Here is a 16,132-nt window from a genome sequence, read left to right on the forward strand (position 1 = left end):
TCATTAGGTATGTTCATGAAGGATAGGTCCATCAATGGCTATTAGCCAAGATATTCAGGGATGCAACCCCGTGCCCTCGGAGTCCCTAAACCTCCAACTTAGGGTTACCATACGTCCGGTTTTTCCCGGACACGTCCGGCTTTTCGGCAATCAAACCCCCGTTCGGGGGGAATTGCCAAAAAGCCGAACATGTCTGGGAAAATGCCGGCCGGGCACTTCCCCTCCCGCGGATGCTCTGCTCCTCCCCTGACTCTTCGGATCTGTTTAAGAACCGAGCTGTCCGAGCGCTATGGGCTTCAGGCAGCCCCCTTGCCTCCGGACCCCAGCCGCCGGCCGGGCACTTCCCCTCCCAGGCTCCGGCGGCGCAGGGTCCAGAGGCATGGGGGCTGCCCGAAGCCGGTAGCACTCGGGCAGCCCGGCACTTAAACAGAGCCAAAGAATCAGGGGAGGAGCAGAGCCTCCGGCCGTGGCGGCTCTGCTCCTCCCCTGACTCTTCGGCTCTGTTTAAGAGCCGAGCGCTACGGGCTTTGGGCAGCCCCCATGCCTCCGGACCCTGCGCCGCCGGAGCCCGGGAGGGGAAGTGCCCGGCCGGGGGCGCAGGGTCCGGAGGCATAGGGGCTGCCCGAAGCCCAAGCGCTACCGGCTTCACGGTTTGCCGGGCAGCCTCCAGACCCTGCGCCCCCGGCTGGGCGCTTCCCCTCCTGGGCTCCAGCTGCGCTGGGGAAGCGCCGGCCGGGGGTGCAGGGTCTGGGGGCTGCCCGGCAAACTGTGAAGCTGGTAGCGCTCGGGCAGCCCTTTTCGCGTGGCTGGGAGTGGGAGGGAGCGGAGTTAGGGCGGGGAAGGGGTGGAGTTGGGGCTGGGCTGGGGGTGGGAAATGGGCGGGGCCAGGGCCCGTGGAGGGTCCTCTTTTTTTATTTGTTAGAAATGGTAACCCTACTCCAACTGCCAGAAGCTGCGACTGGACGGCAGGGGATGCATCACTCAAAATCGCCCTGTTCTGTTCATTCCCTCTGAAGTATCTGGCACTTGTCACTGCTGGAAGACAGAATACTGGGCTAGATGGACCTTTGGTCTGACCCAGTATGGATGTTCTTATCTTTAACTCATTACTGCCTATTTGTTTGTTTACAAATGCACAGGTGAAGGTCTATGAGTCAGTTGAAACTTGCACCCTTAACTCTGAATTTCTTTCCTTTTATATTTGTAGCTCAAGCCCTCTAATGATGCTGTAAAACAGATGTTATTGTGCAGTATTTTACACATTGGTGTTCGATTTTAATCATAGCAATTGAAGGCCTTTTCCCTGTATTTGTTTCTTTAGGGCTGTTTGTGGTCCTACGAGTTTCTAGATGGTATTGGTAACAACTGAAAGAAACTCCAGGGCAGGATTCATCTCCTAGATCAGAAACATCCAGGCATCCCTACCTGAAACTATTTAAGTCCTTTGTAAACTGATCATATTAACAAGAAATGGCATAGAGCAAACTAATTTGATCAACATGCTCACATTTCTAATATGTCAAAGATATCTTTCTCTATATGTAAACTCAGCTCAGGGTGGTATGCAGGTATCAGCACATTCAGACCATTACATCTATATAATACCTAGTCCAACAGGATCCTCATCTGTACGGAGCCTTTGGGTGCTACCAAATCATCAATAGAGAATATTAATAGTGAGGAAAGTTTTCAAATTGATTTTCTGATCTGAATTACAGAACACAGAAGGAAGATTGGCAAGTACATGGTAAATCATGGCAGTGTGAGGAAGTGCCTTTTTAAAAAAGAAAAATTGTCCTCGGTCTGAGAGAGAGAGAGAGAGAGAGAGAGAGAGCGAGAGAGAGAGACTGGCAAGGTAAAGGAGAAGAGGTCATGGAGACAACTGCACCACAGTTTACATGGGAGTAGAGAATGAGAAGACAGAAACAGCAGCCAAGTCCCCGCAAATTAAAATTCATCTTCAAGGCCTCCTCAAACCAAAAAGTTGCAAGGAGCAGCCCAAGACAAAAGTAGAATTCTGTAAGCCTAAAAGACACTGGTAACATCCACAAGACAACAGGAAGAAAGGACAGCAATGCTGCTCTTATCGCTAAGATTTTAAGAGCGTTTGCACTAGTTACAGCCCTCTTAAACCCTTGCCATTGTCCACCTAAGAATCCCAAACTGGTTCTCTCCAGACAGGAGTCTGTGATAAGAAAGAAAGGGGAGGCTTGAAACAGATTTGATAAGTCTAAAGCATGTCATTGCCTAAGGAACAGCATCCTCAGTTCTGTCTATTCGGAGGCTTACGATATACGTTAAGAATAGCTTGTCACCGGCTATTTGAAAGAATCATGCTTATTACATTCTCTCCTGGAAGAAATCATATTCCAGCTACAGCATCAGAGTAACTCCAATTATGCTGATGTTTTGGGGTCCAGATGGTGTGGCTAAGATGACAGTTATTTTACCTTTATAATACACTGTGCAGTGAATGACAGTGTAAATTACAAAGACAAAATGACTCATCTACACCATCCCAAGAGGCCACCTGTTACAAAACAGTGGTAAATGTAAAGATGTGGAGGTTGAGAGAAAGATTGAGCCCATGTATTAGAAGTCTGCCATGGCTTCTTTTGCTTGTATATTAATTTTTCATGTTAACCTCAAATTCTATTAAGCTAGTTGTGTTTACACTCGTTTCACATGGTACCAAAAATAACCCAAGGCAATTACCTTTGTTTACAGGAGCTAATGAAAAAAGAGTTTTCAATGTCCGTTTTGCCTGGCTTCAAAGCTTCTTTGCAATTGAACACCACCTCCAACAAGTGCCAAGTTGTGCTTTTTAGTTTGGTTTACATTACACAGGGAGGAATCTATTGTCTCCATCCTATGGGATAAAAGAGTAATCTTTACCCAACAGAAAAGAGGAGCATTTTATTCTTAGTCTATCAGTGTTGATTCTCAAAAAAAAAAAAAAAAAAAAAGTAAGTAGGTAAAGAGGGCCCAACATGAACTGAAAGCCACTAGTGGTCTATGACCTCACAAAACTACTATGCAATATGTAATGTACTGGATTTCCACTTGTAAAATTGTTACTATATCTCCATCGCTTTTCTGAGCACCCAAGGGGCTACAGAGTAGCATCTCAGTTTCCTTCTTCGGGTGCTACGGCTCTGCCTTTTTGAGTTTTTGATTTGGAAGACACCACTACATGTTGTCTTGCTTCCCTTTTCATTATAAGCACCCCATAGAAAAGCTTGTCATCCAGCAGTCTCAGACAGATATCCCAAGTAACAAAATCCCTTTAAACACACCACTGTTGTACATTTGTCTGGCGGAACAGAAACTTCTTCATCAGGAAGCTGAACAAAATTTCACCTTGTGCTTTAAACACACGCCAAGTCTGTAAAACGTTCTACATATCTTTGCTGTTTTACAATACTGAGCTGAGGTTGTCTATTGCCTAACTGTCTCTCTAGCTCTACTTCAGATGAAACCAAAAGAAGAGTGTCACAATAACATTACCAACTAGGAACAAAAAGAAAAACATTCAGAGAACATTTTAGATTTTTTAAATTGTTTCTGCAGCCAATAAAAACAGACCAATTTTTGAATAGTTTTGATAAGCTTTGGACATCATGAGAGGAATGATTCATCATAGCAAGAGTCCTTTCATCTCTCTTTTGCAGAGAAGATCTACCAGTAAATATGAATAGATCTTCTGGGATTAGTTGAAAATAGAGTGTAAACAGTTCACCCTTCCCCTCCATGTACCATACTGAGTCTCTTCTGAACTGTGACTTTTTCATCCTTCACAAAAAAGAGCCAGTAGTTATTTGGCAACATCTGCATTTAGAAAAGGAGAATTTTAAGCACAGTCACTGTCTAAGCACTTCAAAGAGAGGCAGATCCCAGGAACTGGATGGCTCATTCAAATATGGACATTTTCAGTTTTAGATAACCTGTATGAAACTTGCCCCAAAAGTTGATCACAGCTGATGGATATTCAGTAATTTACATGAAATGCTTTGGTAGTCTCAGTCCAGTTTCACAGGTATCCATATCACAAACATGCTAATCTCAGCATCCTTGTTGGCTGTCTCAGCAGCAAAGTCAAGGCCAGAATGGATATGGAGACTGAACTAACTTCTCAGACTTAGAACTGATTTCTCCCAGATCAAGGCTGAGATGCAGCATGGAGCAATTTGCCACTTGCACTGTCACACCTGTTTTATGGATAGATCAGCCTCCAGGGCTGTCAGTCTTCCACTTTTCAGGAGCACTGAAATATACTTTAAAGGAAAAAGAGAGGCAGGGCCAGCTCTAGGCACCAGCCCTCCAAGCATGTGCTTGGGGAGGCAGCTGGAGGGGGGCGGCGCTCACCCGGGGAGAGCGGGGCCGCGGCCGGGCTCTCCACCTTCCCCCGGCGCTCCGGCCGCCGGGAAGAGCGAAGCCGCGGCAGGCTCGCCGCCCTCCCCCCAGCGCTCTGGCCGGCCAGGGAGAGCGGGGCCGTGGCCGGGCTCGCAGGCCTCCCCCCGGCGCTCCGGCCGGCCAGGGAGAGCGGGGCCGCGGCCGGGCTCGGCGCCCTCCCCTGTCGCGCTCCCCGCCAGGGGGCGGAGGGGCGGCGGGAGGCTTTTTTGCCTGGGGCAGCAAAAAAGCCAGAGCTGGCCCTGAAGAGAGGACAGGAAAGAGACAGGTCCTTCTGTTCCCAGGTATAGAATATTAAAAGCAAGTCTTCCCTCCGTGTATTGAAAATCACCTCATTCTGGCACTTACTTTGAACTCTGCTAAGCAAGTAAAGATATGTATCACACATACAGTTACTGTTTTAATTCTCTTTTTGAAAATTTGCCAGACATATAGCCTGTTCCTTTCAGCATATGCAGTCACTGGGTTACTAATTGCTGCTTGCCATCTAGGAATATGCAGAGAGGTCAACTGGTGTCATGTGATGTGATTGTTTAGAGCCAGTTGTCTGGTTCTTTGACAATGCACTCAGCCAAACAGTGTTGAGAGCTTCGGAGACTGGAACTGTAGAGGAATTAAAATGGCAAGAGATTATGCTTATTCTCAATGTTCAGAAAGATTGAGCATTTATATGATTTCACAATCTGAATTTAAATATTGAGAATGAGCTTTGCCTCTTTCTATGTTCAAGAATGTGCTAAACATGCCGTAGGATCACAATGCTTACAGCTATCTCAGCACTCTCACAGTGTTGTATGCTTCAGGCATCTGTTCAGTCCCTTTACTATGCTCTTTAGTCCATTTGTATAATCAACTTGGTTTTCTTAAAAGATTTAATACCATTGAATTCAGTTACATTTAATAGAGGGTGTTTAAGGGTCAAGCTGATTCACACTAGTTTATATTGGGAATAGGGAGATAAGCACTCTGTTTAAAATACATCAGAAGTCATTGAGAAACACTAAAATCTGATGATATTTTAGTTTTCTAAATGAGGAACTTGATCTGTCTGATTTTCCCAGAAGCCTAGACTAGCTGATCAACACTACAGACCTATAGTAGGATTTGTAATAATCCCACCAAGCAACAGGTTATATGGACCACCTTCTTCCTTAAGCAACAGACTAAGTCTCTGCCATTGTAAATTCCTCTCTGACATATGGTATGCTGTTTTTAACTTGATTGGTCCACCATTTTTACCTGTCCATAGACTCTCAGAAGCACTGGACTGGAAGGGACCTCGAGTCCAGGAGTAGCTATTTCAAACCTCATAAAATATTGAGGTGCAGTGAGTCCACCTCTGCCTTTCCTCAATGGCCCAATTCAACCCATTTGACAGAATCTTAATCTGCACGCTAATTATATTGCTATTGTCCTCTGGTTTGATAGTTATAAACTATAGGACCATGGGTGTGAGGGGGGAAAAAAGCCACTTGAAAAAGAGTGCAAACTTTGCTCATGCTGCTGTTTTTTCCCCATTCTCTCCCCTCTTGATAACATCCCCAAAATTAAAGATAATCAGGGGGGAAAAAAAACAATCTTATAACAAATTTCTCCCCCATTTTCCCTCAAAGTTATTGAAATTTTCTGACCAACTTCACTTTAAGGTCCCGATCTCTCACCAAGTGAGCTATGAGAACTTTGCAAACAAAGTATCCCAAATACTAGATAATCAAATTAGAACAGAATCACTCCATTCTGATCGACTCTGGCAACTAAGACAAAAGCCAATGCCCCATGTCTATTATTATTTAAAACCAGTAGTATACATTACGAAGACAAAACATGGGAGAATGAAAAAACACTGTCACAGAAAACTGCTCTGGCCAATACTACTACGGACACAGAACAATATATCACAGGAAAGGGGGGGGAAGCTTTCAGAGTTTTGGTTCTAGGGTGAAAATGGGTTGTATTTATTTTTATATCTGGCTGTAATAGATCAACGAAAGTTATATACAGCGAAACATCTGTTAAGTAAAACCCCAAGGATAATAGTTGTAAAAAAAAATGTAAATGGATTATATCTAGAAAAAAAATCACTTAGCAATATTAAAAAAAGCCTTGGAGACACAGAGTGAGAAAGAAAACTAAATTTTTCTTTTACTTTTTCCAAGATACATAAAACACAATGTAATGGATGACCAACATAATACATAACCCCAAAACATTTACATGGCTATCAAAAAATAATTTTCTGCATTTGTACTTGAATAGTGGAAACATAAAATTGCAGTTCTCTTACAAGAATGCTATTCCAAGGAAAAAATATTCAGTCCTTCTAAAGTTTTCCTAACAATACCCTGTCTCAAGTTTCAGGCTCAAAAATGTTACAAAACATTACCTGAACTCTCACAAAGTGCCAAGCAAGCATAGGCCTAAAACATTTAAAAATATGGTGCAATTTAGAAATGTGCTTTTGGGTCAAATGCATCTTGTCATTCATCATAGCTCCTTGTATTTCTGCCTTTTCTAGTTAATAGGTTCTGGACATATGGTCCAACTTTCACAGAGGCCTATTAGAAGTTTTCATAACTGTTTTCAGACATTTTCACTGAACCACCATTGTACTGGTTTGTGATATATCTTTAAAAGCAGGATTACAAAAGTGCTTTCCCAGAATCTGCACTAAAAGCCAAAGTAGCACAAAACCTATAGAATAACTTAAAGGGGCCTCTTATGAGGTGAATTCTCCCATGCAGTCTGTTGAAATATTCTGTCTGGTCTAGTCAGGGCCTCCACATACAATGAGCTATTACCGCAGCTTATCCCCTGAATTCTCCCACCAACCCATCACAGCAGCGATTAGGCAAAACCTTACTGCTTGTTCTTGTATTAGCAATGGATGCACTAGCAGGCTCTATTTTTGTTCAAAAAAAGTGGAAACAGTTTTTGCTTTCTAAGTGCTTACATCTTCACTGCATGTAGGCTTTTGAAGATGCACATGTTTGTTACTTTATCTCCTGGCTTAAAAGGTTCTTTTTATATTAAGACTTTATAGCTTGCCATTTCCTTTGTGTTTCTGCTTTGATGGTTTGTTTTGTAATTCCTGTTTGCCAGCAACATGTCTTACGTGCATGTCAAGCAGGTAAATATAAAGATAACCTGCCATATGTACTATGCTAGCTCTGGCCACTATTGGATATCTTGTTAATCCATGGGATTTCAAAATTACTAACTTTAAAAAGTGTTTGAGAAGGGCATGAAATGGGACTGTCTATTTACAATCTAGGTAATCAAAGGGAACTTCTAATCTAGCCAACACTTTATTCTGACAACTCTTTCCACTCTCTCATCCCAATCATTTACTCCTCCTTGAGAGCCCTTATTTTATGGCAGGGTCACTCTCTCATCCTTGGAAGGATTTTATGTAAAATCTGTATCAAGTATCTGTATTCAGATATCAATTGTAGGCACCTCTCCATACCACAAATAATGCCTAAGCCCTGATTCTGCTCTCATTTACAATGGTATACATGAGGAGTAACTCAAAGTCAGTGGAATGAAACCAGTGAGATAGCAGGATTTGGGTTAATTACACTGAAATTCAAGGTATGCTATAATTCACCCCCAAACCACTGGCATAGTACTCCAGCATAAAAGGTTTGAATACCACACTGCATGTGAAAAGTAGAACTGGAAAATGCAAGAGGATGAAGAAATGCTAAGGAGTAGAATTTGCTGTAAATTTTGAAGTGCAAATGTGAAGGGTAATCCTCTTTTGCAATATACATTCAAACAAGGTGTTTGAAAGCTAAAAGAAACCTGACACCTTTCCCTCTTTTTTCACCCATAGGCCTGGTCTACACTATGACTTTAATTCGGATGTAGCAGCGTTAAATCGAATTAACCCTGCACCCGTCCACACAACGAAGCCATTTCTTTTGAAATAAAGGGCTCTTAAAATCGATTTCTGTACTCCACCCCGACTAGCGGAGGAGCCCCAAAATCAATATTGTCATTTCGAATTAGGGTTAGTGTGGCCACAATTCGATGGTATTGGCCTCCGGGAGCTGTCCCACAGTGCACCATTGTGACCGCTCTGGACAGCAATCTGAACTCGGATGCACTGGCCAGGTAGACAGGAAAAGCCCCGCGAACATTTGAATTTCATTTCCTGTTTGCCCAGCGTGGAGAGCACAGGTGAACACAGATAGCTCAGCTCATCAGCACAGGTAACCATGCAGGCCGATAATCGAAAAAGAGCACCAGCATGGACCGTACGGGAGGTACTGGATCTGATCGCTATATGGGGAGAGGATTCAATGCTAGCAGAACTTCGTTCGAAAAGACGAAATGCCAAAACTTTTGAAAAAATCTCCAAAGCTCGTTGGGTGCTGCGGTTTTCCTGTTAACCTTCAGCAGCAGAAAACAAACTAACCTCCCCACCATCCAATTCCCTGGGATTATCACTTTATCCCTCCCCCCACCGCATGGCTGGTATCAGGGAAGATCCCTGCTAGCTACATGTGAAAAGCTCAGCGCCAATGCCCTCCCTCCATCATGCCCTTGGAGATTTTTTCAAAAGTTTTGACATTTCGTCTTTTCGAACGAAGTTCTGCTAGCACTGAATCCTCTCCCCATATAGCGATCAGATCCAGTACCTTCGATACGGTCCATGCTGGTGCTCTTTTTCAATTATCGGCCTGCATGATTACCTGTGCTGATGAGCTCTCTGTGGTTACCTGTGCTCTCCTGTGCTGGGCAAACAGGAAATGAAATTCAAATGTTCGTGGGGCTTTTCCTGTCTACCTGGCCAGTGCATCCGAGTTCAGATTGCTGTCCAGAGCGGTCACAATGGTGCACTGTGGGATAGCTCCCAGAGGCCAATACCATTGAATGGCGGCCACACTAACCCTAATTCGAAATGACAATATCGATTTCGGCGCTACTCCGCTCGTCGGGGAGGACTACAGAAATCGATTTTAAAAGCCCTTTATTTCGAAAGAAATGGCTTCGTTGTGTGGACGGGTGCAGGGTTAATTCTATTTAACACTGCTAAATTCGAATTAAACTCATAGTGTAAACCAGGCTTAGGATAGCCCTGCAAGTTTCCCCCATATTAATCCACCTACAGAGCTCACCTCTTACTTAAAAGGGGAGGGAGCGGGAGGATATCCCTTTCTGATGATCCTGCTCAGGGAGGACAGTTCCTTCTCTGTGTTTATGTTGGTCTCTCTACGGAGACTATTAAATAGTGCCAGTTATGATGGGGGTTGTGAAGCAATCACCCATTCATCAGAAACTGGGCTGATATCCAACAGACTTATTTCATGTATGCTCCAAACTACTATCAAGTTGTTAATTACCACTGCCCAATTCCAAAGCAGTGACCTAGACATCTAGTCCTGTTTCTTTCTTAGCAGTTGTAACAGCCAGGCCTTCTTAAAAAGAATTTTTAAGTTCCAATCTGTTACCTCAACCTATGCAGACAAAACAGTTATAAGAAACACCATTCCCCTGTCAAAGGAATCCTGACATCCCCACTCTCAGCCATGCACCATATAGAAAAGCTCTTGGGCATCATGATTATTATGGGACATGCAGCTCTGATGCCATTGACGCAGGACTTGACGTGATCTCAGGGATCTGTCTAATCTTCCTGCGGGCCAACTAATTGGCCAAAAGAACCAGAAAGGTGAGTATAAGCAGCTCCTTCTCTCAATATGTCCTCATAAAGGGCCTAATCCCAAGCAGGATACTAAGCCAGCACCTTTAAAACAATGACAGAGTCAGATCCTACACCCACTGAGGTCAATTTGAACTGAATTGCAGGATCAAGTCCTAGATCACAATGATGCAAATCAAAATAAAAAACCAATAAACATGCATTGCACCTGAGTTTTGTACTAATGCAATGTTTCCCAAACTTGGGATGCCACTTGTTTAGGGAAAGCCCCTAGCGGGCCGGGCCAGTTTGTTTACCTGCCGCATCCGCAGGTCCGGCTGATCGCGGCTCCCACTGGCTGCAGTTCACCGCACCAGGCCAGTGAGAGCTGCTGGAAGCGGCGCGAGCTGAGGGATGTGCTGGCCGTGACTTCCAGCAATCCCCATTGGCCTGGAGCGGCGAACCGCGGCCAGTGGGAGCTGCAATCGGCCAGATCTGCGGACGTGGCAGGTAAATAAACCGGCCCGGCCCGCCAGGGGCTTTCCCTAAACAAGCAGTGTCCCAAGTTTGGGAAACACTGTACTAAAGTAGTGATTATCTTGGCACTGCCTAACTACATATCAGTGAGGTTGGGAAAGGAATGATTGCACAGCTTTATCTTCCATCTTCTGAACTTAAACAGGACTAATAGTGATACAGCAGCCCAAGCATTTGGTGAATTCATTTAATTAGTGCTCAGTTAAATTAGATCATGTTCGAGCACTGACTATTTAGATGGTAACGTCAGTAAAACAAGTCGGGTAAACAAATTTTCAATTCTGAGTGACCAACATTGGATTTAGCATACAGACACTTGTGAAATAATAGGACAATTAGCACTCAGAATGTTAGGATCTGACAGACTGTTGCTAAAGAATAATAAAAATGTCCATATCCACAGCAGAGCATAGGAAAGACGGTTCAAAACGTGAGTCCCTGTTTTGCAGAGGGAATTAAAGGCATGAACCCTCCAGTTTTCCCTTGAGAACAGGATAGAGGCCTGAAAGTTGATGTTCTTTCTTGCATGAAACTGATGTAGAGAAATTCTGGGTTGGATCTATATTTATTGCCTAGGTTTCTGACAGGATGGACTGGAGCAGGGTCCTTCTAATTTAGTAGTTAGGAAGAAGGTTGTGTATGATGTCCAGTGGGGCTTTCCCTCTTCCTCCCATTCTTTCCACCAAATACAGGTGAAGTGCAAGACTTTTTACTTGGTAATGAAGGATCAAGATGACTATAGCTCTGCTCATCCAAGCTTCACATCAGCTGAACTCTGTAGGTGTTGTTAATTTTGAAATGTACTATTTGAGCAGGGAAACTTTGTGCATGAACTCTGAAATTTCCTTCATTTGATTTGGGTGCTGGAGCTGAAGAATATGCAAGTGGGATACAAACAACTCACTTGGTTGATCACTTGTACTTTTGATTTTCTTTCATTTCTTGACTAATCAGAAATTGATTTATTCTTGTAGTTAAGGATTCTTACACAATCCAACATACAGTCCGTCTCTTTCGCTCACCGCTTTAAATGAAGTGATATAGATTTTTAATCAGATATGCTGGAAATTGAAAAATGGAATTTAAGGAAGTTTTTCATAGCACTGGAGTTTGAAGTGTTTTTCTTTGGATTTAATGTCTCCCCATGGTCTCTGGAGTAACAGAGGACAGACAAAAGCCCAAACTACTATAGTATTTTGTGTTAAGTACCTTTCAACACCTGACATTAAATGCTGTCAATTCTTTTTTTTAAATAATACCTTGTCCCCTAGGGGTATAAAAGCTGTTTGGAACATTTAAAATTTCACTCCAACCCTTGTGTTTGCGTGCTTGGTTATGTGTCTGAAGCTTTTGAGTTTTGAAAGAATTAAAAGAACAAGTGACAAGAAGTGCCATACATTTTTGTCTTTTAGGAGAATCAATAGTATCTATTAAATAGGAAATCTCTCATCCAGCCACCTTCACCAACTAAAAACAAAAATCCCACCCTAGGGATAGATTGGGCTGCAACAAAATTATCTTGTCCTCAATCTACTCCCTACCAGGAAAGCATAAAAATTATAGTGAGCTTACATTGCAAAGTTAAGGGGTGTGTGATATCAGCCTCCCTACCTCTAAAGAGTTCTGTTACCCCATATTTTTAAAACACTGAGGTCCTGAGTTAAACATATAAGTGCAAAAATGTATTGTACATATTATATTCATCTCTAGGGAGACTGTAATATGGTAACAGTAAACAGTACACTATATAAAGGACAGGAAATGAAGAATATTGTATCCAATGAAAATTACAAGCAGGAGGGAAGGGGAATTATTTAGGCAGACAGTTCTGTAATGATCTATGCTAGAATTTATGCCAAGATATGAAGAATTAGCACCATTACTCCTGGAAAAAATAAAATAAAATAAAAAAAACCACGCACACACACCACATCACCAGGAGCCAGGTATTTCCTCTCCTCTGAAAGCAGCACTTGCAGGATCATTGTCCCTTAACATGCTGTTTCAGGCCTGAATCAGAGAGAAGCACCATTTAAAATTATTGGCACTACTTCCTGTAGCAACTGGGTTTATCCTTAGAGATTTCCAATCCAAGAATTGAGTTAACCTGAGCCTCCCACTACTTAGCTTGCAATCATAGCTTGAAGCGATATGACTGGGCTATTGTCAGTCCATTATCGTAAAAACAAGAAGTGGGTTTTCATCTATTTTCCCCAAAAAGGACCTCTTTTCCCTTTTCTGCCCTCCTGAGCTGCATTTATCAGGTAATTACTTAAGGCCATTTTCATTTCCTCCTTTGCAGCCTTTCACCAGTCCTATGCATATACACAGACATTTGGTAGCATGCTGTGCCTCATTCCGATACAGTATCAAGGAGAACATGATCAGTGGGAGGAAATAATGTGCCTAATCTTCCTGCTGCTGAGGCTTGCCTTCACAATTTGTATTTTGCATGGGTGTGAGTCTCTCTGTGGCTGCCCCGTATGTTCTTATATTAAAGAACAGGCAGTTGGGCAACTGGATTCTGGGTGCTGTGTCACTGCTTTTGTTATAGATTTATTTCACTTTCCTTCTTTTATTCTTGTGCATCAGTGTTAGAGGCAGGAGACCCAGTTTCCAGCCACTCCCAAGCTTAAGAGTCTCTGTATTTCCTCCAGATACCCTTTAAAAAAAGGTTTACTTTGGAGAAGAAGCGCCTATGTCTCACCCTTGATTACGAACCTCAAATGACAGTGTCTTTGACATAGGCGCTACTGCTGCCCTTCCTCTCTGCTTCTTTCATTTCACCTCTCTGCTCCCTACACTAGAGTGAATAATGCTTTTTCCCCTTTTGTTAATTTCAGTGAATTAATTCAGGTCAGTTTTACAGACTCAGCCAGTTCACGGTGCTGAAATTCCCACAGAATTCTGTGGGGGGGTTAGTTTTCTGTGAAAGTTTCCAGATTAACTGCAAGAATTAAGTCAAAAAGAAATTGTCATTTTTACACAGCAGCATGTACAGTTAGTATGAACAGGATTTGTTTCAGCCCAAACAGAGAGCACAAATTATACTTTCTTCCTTTCTAGAAGGCCCAAACATGGTTTCACACCAACTGACAGTGGTAGTAATTAATGTAAAGGTTCCCTGGGGTCTTTTAACATCCTTTCTTAGCTTTTGATGGCTTAGACAGCCACAACCTGTGTTCCCTTTGACTATCGATGAAACTGGGGGGGAGGGGGGAAGCATTTAAACACAGCATTGGGTTTTCTTTAAACTCTCTAATGAGCTCTAGATAAAGCAGAGAAGCTTTTACTGAGGATTTTAAGAAGCACTTTCCCCCCTCAATTGTTCTCCCAAGGGCAAAGTATTTCTGTCTCTTCATAGACATATGAATTCTAAGAACAGCTTTAACAAAGCCCAAGAGCACTGTTTGTGTCAAAATGGGATCACATCAGAGATGTGTGGTATGACCATTTTTACCCTTATCAACTTGGTGCAATTTGCTCCATTTCTATTCACATGTAAAATTCAGGAAAAAATCCTTTGCCTGATTTTAATTTATTGGTTTATTTTAATCACAGATGACATGTCAACTGCTCAATAGTAATTCAGAATTGCTAGCCCATGCAAATAGTGCACCCACATGCCATTTCACTCCTAAGGGGGGGTAACTTCATCTATTGATTAGAGCAGGGGACTGGAAAACGGTTTGCCACTGATTTGTTTTGTGATATTGGACAAGTCACTTAACCTCTCTCTGGCTCAGTTTTTACTTATGCTAAATTGGGAAATAATCACACACCTTGGCTAAGCACTTTAAGACTCCCTGATGAATGGTGCTGTGTAAGAATGTGGCTGAACTGACTTCCAGCTCCAATTTGATGTCGTTAGCATTGACATGTCAAACACCCAGTATGGAAGCAAGATCCATTCTAACTGATTTGTATACATATAGCTATAGATATAATTACATTTAAAAACCCTACATTTCAAAAGCATTATTAAAGTTGCAAAGTTAAGCACAAAAAAATTAGGAGATGTCACAATTAAGATTGCCTGTGCATCCTTAACTTGGCCTCCTTGTATGTATGCATTATGATACACTCTTTAATTACACAGTCGCATATGATTTTTTCCACACAAACCTTACCTCAGTTGTTGACTGCAACAATCTTTTTGTAAACTAAGACCCTGACTCTGCAGTGAACTGCACATGGTTGAACACACCTATACCCATAATGAGTAATGGCAGGACTGGGGCCTAAAAGTTTAACTACTAAGATGGAGAGTAGGTTATGGCCTTTGTGCAAACCTCTCATTGTTATAAGTGGAATATCCTGCTGGTGCATTGGGGGTGATCATGTCCCTAACTCCGTAGCCCTGTCTGGCCCATAGACTGCAGTAAAAAAGAAAAAAAGAAAAAAAAAAAAAACACAGACATAACTTTTCCCTCTCTGCAAGAGTTTGACAGCCTAGCTCTTTTGAATTAACACTGCATTGCATTATATTCGACTGTGTCATTCTGTATAAAATGAAATGCAGTGTAACAGCTTACATTCCAAAACCACCAGTCATATTTCTGATCAGATTCTGAATGCTCAGTTTAGAACAACAGTTATCCAAAAGGCAAGGAAACGATGTATACCAGATTATCTCACTGCCGGTAGGGATGAGTGAACTGGTTCAGATAAAGCAAGAACTGACTCCAAACTTGAATCAAATCTTTGAGATTTGACTTTTCAGTAAACTGTCTACTACTTAGTCCTATATCTGAACTTCTTGGTTTGGGCTGGGACCAAAAGCAGAGCACTGAAATATGAAAATATAATACAGTACATGGACCAAATTCTGTTCTCATAACTAGATGCAAGTGAAGCTACTAAGTGGAATTTCTACATATTATAATTATTTATATTGTGCCATAAGTGTACCAGATTCCTCACGGAAAAATTAAAGACGGGGTCTCCCACCAGAAAAGGCCACAGGCATGCAACCAATAAACACGTGAGTAACTTTACACCCATGAATTGTCTCATTGATGACAAGAGGACTACAAGTATTTAAAGTTATTCATTTGTTTAATGGTTGCAGGATCAGGGCTTATCTTTCAGATACTATGGCCTACACTCTTATAAAGAGACTAGTAATTTTGGGTGCCCAACTTGAGACACCTTAAAAAAGGCCTGATTTTCAGAAATGAGTACCTGTCTCCTGAAAATCAGGCCCCTTAAATGTCTCACACTGGGTACCCTAACATTCAGGCACCTAATACACTAGCCACTTCTGAAAACAGAAGCCAACAAAACAAATGAGAGCAAGTAACAATGTGAATTAAGGGAAAGGAAGGATGAGGGTTAAAACACGAAGATCGTGAGGTTGTTTAGATTACGTTACCCTCACAGTGGTTTTCTTGGTCAGGGTTGAGATGTTCCATCTAAAGAGAAGAATTTGTGGAAGCATATTTGTATACACACACACACACACACACACACACACACACAGGCACACACAATATCAAACTGACTTCAAAACACTCAGTTCAGCTGGATTCTGCAGGT

At 42.4% G+C, this 16,132-nt stretch overlaps 1 protein-coding gene across 3 annotated transcripts in view; it reads left to right on the forward strand.

The window, feature by feature from the left end:
* Positions 1-16,132, forward strand: part of LOC122174323 (uncharacterized) — a 117,507-nt gene that overhangs the window by 49,403 nt on the left and 51,972 nt on the right. The window contains exon 5 of one of the 3 annotated variants that reach the window (XR_010590968.1): positions 1,719-2,966. The exons of the other annotated variants lie outside the window; for them this stretch is intronic. The gene's annotated coding sequence lies outside the window, so the exon portion shown is untranslated. Of the gene's footprint in view, positions 1-1,718; positions 2,967-16,132 lie in introns of those variants that run through there. 3 annotated transcript variants of the gene reach the window in all.

Source organism: Chrysemys picta, chromosome 10 (genome assembly GCF_011386835.1).
Source record: "Chrysemys picta bellii isolate R12L10 chromosome 10, ASM1138683v2, whole genome shotgun sequence".
Lineage (NCBI taxonomy): Eukaryota > Metazoa > Chordata > Testudines > Emydidae > Chrysemys > Chrysemys picta.